At 28.5% G+C, this 6,000-nt stretch overlaps 1 pseudogene; it reads left to right on the forward strand.

The window, feature by feature from the left end:
• Positions 1-5,605, forward strand: part of LOC142322743 (cytochrome c oxidase subunit 3-like) — a 40,026-nt pseudogene extending 34,421 nt beyond the window's left edge.
• The last annotated feature ends 395 nt before the right edge of the window (positions 5,606-6,000 follow it).

Genomic DNA, 6,000 nt, shown 5'->3' on the forward strand with positions numbered 1-6,000 from the left:
GTGCTCCTTTGATCAGCCAAATAAACATAGGGTTTTTTGTAATTTCTTTATTTTGCGTCGTTTATAATTGTACTTAAAGAATTAGATGAACTGTAACCGATAAGGAATGCCAAACGATGCCGAGATTCCAACCTAGGATTATCGGTATATCAGTCGCTTAATTTATCAACCGATCGATCTAAGGAGGATCGTTATATCTTTCTTAAAAATCGTTTTCCTCTAAAAGAACGATCGACTATACATTTTCAACAATGTTGTGATTTTTTTTTAATTTAGCTTAAAAAATATAAAGTAAACACGGGAAATGTTAAATATAAAAATTTGTAATGAACTGTTTGTTGTATATATGTCGTACTTTTTACGAATAATTTCTGCTTTAAATACTATGTACGCATAATTATTAAGATATATGACAATTACTCGGTGTCGAACTCAGAACCTCACATAAATTATAAATATCGGTCGCCTTCTATAAACTCGCTACCGATGTTTTTTTTCTTTTCTTACGATTAATTATTGTTAAATATATATGTTAAATAAAAAATACTATAGATTTCTAAAAATATTTTTACGAATTTATTAAAATGATTATTTGTAGCTTTCTTTCCTATCAAAAATTATTTTTTTCAAATTTTTGTGTTATTCCCGAGAATACATTCATTTATGAATATTTAACGACATTAACCGAGATCGGTGAAGAAACGGTAAGCTATTTTGGGTGTCGAACCCAGGAGCTCGACTAAATCGAATTATTTTCTCGCTTAGCACGATTTATTCTCGTTACCAGACTTAAAACTTAATATATCACTCACGAAATACCCTTTGCTTATATCAGTTTAGTTAAATATATACACCGTTAATGGCCAAATAACCTAAAATACAACCATAAACTTGTTTCTCTTTATTTACTTTTTTCGATAGTGTTTACCCGCCATTTAGTACTTGGATAAATTATTAATTGATAAATACAACAAATTTATTTATTTATTATTTAAATTTAGTTTGTAAAAATCAATCGGCGTTAACTGGAATCTAACATTTTTAATCTAATAAATAATTTGAATAATACATACACAGAATAAAACAACTGCTAATTATTGTTTAAAAAATTGTAATAATATTAACAAAATAAATAAAACTACCTTAAATCAGTAATAAGGAATATCTCAATAAAAAGATGAAATTTGGATAACGTTACATGTGGATTAGGTTAGACTAAACAACACTGTTATATGAAGACAATTTCACTGCGTATTCAGTCGCCTATCTACCGATAATTCCCGCCAATAACTAACTACAAGACAAAACATCTCTGTGAATTTCGTTAGTTTACACTCATGATGCGCTTCTCCATCAACCCCCCCCCCCCCCAAGGCAACGGAATCAACCGTCATCGATAGACCCATCGAAAGACACAACCACTTACTTGTTTTAAACAACAACAAAATTATGAAAAATTATTACATCTAAAATTCGGTTCGCAAACTGTTTCTTTCACCGTCAATTTTTTTTTAACATCAGACCATCGGTTACACGTCCTCTAATATTAAATTGTTTTTAAAATTTACTATCGATCTCGCCCGACTTATAATTAGATAAAATATTAAAGAGAATAAATTTTCACTTAAAACTATAAATGGACATATACTACAACACAGCCAACCGTACACAAAGGGGTTATAACGAGATTTTTACTTATTATTTAATTGCATGTAATAATCATTTTATATACGTAATCAAGTTCAATATATAGTACAATACAATTTTGTTATTAAGTGTTATTATATTTTTTAAATATCAAATCAGGAATTAAAAAAAAACAGTGTTAATCTTTTTTAGATGTAACATGACTTCCGTGCTATTAGAGAGGTAGCTACTTTACCTGCTAGACTAAAAGTTCCAGATTCGATACCCGGTTACATCTAGAAAATAGGACCTCAGAAATGGTCGGCCTGAGACTGTACAAGACTACACTTCATTTACACTCGTAAATGAAGTGAACATCCTCTGAAGTATTATCTAAACGGTAATTACCGGAGGCTAAACAGAAAAAGGTTAACCCGATTAAAAAAAACTGTAGGTACTGGGTTCGGCTCTTTGAATTAACGTTTTTTTTTGTTTTTTTTTTAATATTTCATTCTTAATTTGCACATAAAAATAATTCTTAACCCGACAAGAAATTCAAAAACAAACAAATCAAAAACCATCAGACGGTGAAAGCGAACACAAAGCTTAAAGTTGCTTTAAGTTGTTTTATTTTATATTTTTGACTTTATTTCCTGCCACTGGGTAAAGGGATATATAAAAGCGATAAGACTCTGTTAACCTTGAACGTGCGTGATTGGAGTGAAAAACGGTTACATAACTGTGTACAGCAACAAAACGCTGATGAGACAGGGCGGCAGGGAACTTTTATCTTCATCACGCATTATAAAAACAAATATTCATAATCTATTTTATCTTAAATAATTTATTAATATCAATTGACAACATTAACATCCAGTTATTTTTTCTTTTTAATTATGAAATAAGGATGGCAGTTAACGGTTTGGAAAGAAACATAGTTATTATTACTTCTTTTTTTTTAACCTCCGGGATCACCGTTAGGTATTACTTTCAGAGGATAGGATGAATGATTTGTAGCGTGTGTGAAAATGCCATGCCTGACCAGGATTTGAACCCGGGATCTCCGGATGAAAGGCCGAGACCCTACCACTCGCGTCACGGAGGCCGGTTATACTTAGTATACTTGATTACTTTTTTATAATCGTAATTTATTTTTCTCGGAAAACCACAAAAAAAATTCACATAAAATAATGTAATTATAAAAGAAAATAAAAGTTTATAGCAAAATTAAAGCATTTTTTTTTTTTTTTTATTATTGATTACATTTAAAAAATACGTTTACAATAAATTATATTGAAAGTAGTTTAAAAGTGTTATAATATTAAAAAAAAAACCCTTTCGGCACACCGGAAGGCGAAGGTAGATTTCACCGGTGCTAAGTATGGGATAAAAATGATTTCCACCTTAAAGTTAAGAAAAACTTCATATTTACTCGATACAAAAATAACTGCACGTGAAAAAAAATTTCACATGTTTAGCGTACGACAATTTTAGCCCATCTTACAATTCCGGTAATATTTTGGTCATCCTTGCCGTAAGGGTTGGTCATATTAAAAATTGTTTCAGACAAAAGCTAAGGTAATGTTTAGAGGATTAACGATCACTTTAAACAGATTCGATATTGTGCCTATTAAGGGAGGTATGATTTTTTTGTCTTCAAAACCCCATTTTTTCCATCATTTCCATCAATTAAAACTAATGAATGCAGTAATCTATATTATTAATATAAGGAAGTAATAATAAATAAAAAAACTAACATTAGTAAAATAAAAAGATGGCTCTGAACAAAATTTACTTCCTGTGATAACTTTGTACGTAGTTATGATTGTGTGAGGGAGTGTGCACGTGAATGCGACAAGATAGCAAAATTTCTGGAATGTTCCGACTCTCGTCCTCCATCGGATTCGCGCCATAATTCGTCAACAAAAAAGAACTGCGTGTGTCAAAATGTGTTACGTTGATGAAAAATTATATTTGTTTATAATATTATTACCTGTTCCATTACATAAAGCAATGTAGAGAAAATAAACCAAACTTATATATATATAATCTAATCTTTTCTTTCTGATAATTTGTTAAATTAGTATTACTGTTATTAACGATTAAAGTTGTCAAATACACCAAATAATATTTCTTTACGATTTGTAGCGTCGTTATTAAAGCCGTATCAAATTTTGTTTACTTGATTATTTGTATTTGGCGAACATTATTAATATTTAGGAATATTTTAAACGAATCTAAACGACCGTTCAGAAAATAATTCAACATGTAAACCAGGTAAGTTCTTTTAAAATTCTTATAAAATTTATATATAGATTACTTTATACATAATACAAATAATTTGCTTTCAAGTAAGTTATACATTTCTCTTTTAGTATACACTAAAAGAGAGGTTTCCGATTCTTTTGTAGACTAAATTTTTTGTATTTAATTTCTATTTAAATGTCCTCTAATAATTGCTACTTATTAATTATTTCGGGTGTCAATATTTTATTTAAATTCTGTTTTTTGTTTTTAAAAAAAAATTAGATTTCTGTCAATAACAAAATCCTTTATCTGTGATCTGTGTCTGCATTTGATGATTAATAAATTAGCTATATATTTTAAAAAGGTAAAATGGCCTTTATTGTTACAACAATAATTTTACCAAGATGATACTGAACCAAAAAATCTCGAATAAATATAATAATAAAAATAATAGAAAAAAAACTAATAAATGAATTTAAATTAATAACTCACCAAAAAGAAATTTTAATCATACTAATATCAATCTTTATATTTATCATAATCAGAAATATAGTAGGATTAATCCCTTATGTATTCACATCCACAAGTCATTTAGTAGTATCAATTTCAATTGCATTACCAAGATGAATCATAATTACAACATACAGATGAAAAAACTTCACAAATGATATATTCAAACACATACTTCCAAAAGGAACACCCTCAGCCATTTCACCAATAATAATTCTAATCGAAACCACAGGAAATCTTATTCGACCAATCTCACTAGCAGTTCGACTAACGGCTAATATAATTGCAGGTCACCTACTAATAACCCTATTAGGAAACACATCATCCATTAAAATCTTACTATTCATTATACCAATTCAAATAACCTTAACAGCATTTGAAACAGCAATTTCAATAATTCAAGCATACGTATTTGCCACACTTGTAACTCTTTATTCTAGAGAAGTACCTTATGAAAAAAAATCATTCATTTCACATAGTAACAAAAAGACCGTGGCCAATTATGTTATCTATAAACGTAATAACAATATTAACAGGAACTGTAAAATGAACTCGAACAAAAGAATATAACTGAATAATATTAGGATTAACCTTATCAACAATGTCAATAATATTATGATGACGAGACATCACACGAGAAGCAACATTTCAAGGAAATCATACAAATAAAGTAAAATCACTAATAAAAATAGGAATAATTATATTCATTGTCTCAGAAATAATATTCTTTGTATCATTTTTCTGAATACTCTTTCACTCAAGACTAGCACCATCAATTGAAATCGGAATAAATTGACCACCAAAATCTATTAAACCATTTAACCCATTAGAAGTTCCCCTATTAAACACAATTATTTTAATCTCATCAGGAATTACAGTAACATGAGCACATCATAAAATCTTATTAAATAAACTATCAATATCAAACAAATCATTAATACTAACCGTCATTTTAGGATTATACTTTACATTTCTACAAAAATGAGAATATCAACAATCCACCTTCACAATAGCAGACTCAATTTATGGATCATCATTCTTTCTAACTACAGGATTCCACGGTATTCATGTAATTGTGGGAACAACCTTCATTATAATCTCAATGGTACGATGCATAAAGATACATTTTTCAGCCAGACAACACCTAGGTTTAGAAGCAGCAATCTGATACTGACATTTTGTAGACGTAATTTGATTATTCCTATATCTTTCAATTTACTGATGAGGAAAATAATAATAATCTTTTTAGTACAAAAAGTATAATTAGCCTCCAACTAATAGATTAAATAAAATTAAAAAGATAATCAAAATTACAATAACAATAATTTCACTAAGATCAATCATTATTATAATAATAATATTCACAATATTAATCTCTAAAAAAAATAAAATAAGACGAGAAAAAAATTCACCATTCGAATGTGGATTTTCAAAAATATCATCAACACGAAAATCGTTTTCTACTCACTTCTTTTTAATTGCAAAAATCTTCTTAATCTTCGACATTGAAATTTCAATAATCATACCAATATTCTCAACAAAAATAATAATTATAGAAGAATAACTAATTTCATCAACAGTTACAATCTTAATTCTAATTATAGGACTTATACATGA

This window comes from Lycorma delicatula, chromosome 4 (assembly GCF_047948215.1).
Source record: "Lycorma delicatula isolate Av1 chromosome 4, ASM4794821v1, whole genome shotgun sequence".
Taxonomy (NCBI): domain Eukaryota; kingdom Metazoa; phylum Arthropoda; class Insecta; order Hemiptera; family Fulgoridae; genus Lycorma; species Lycorma delicatula.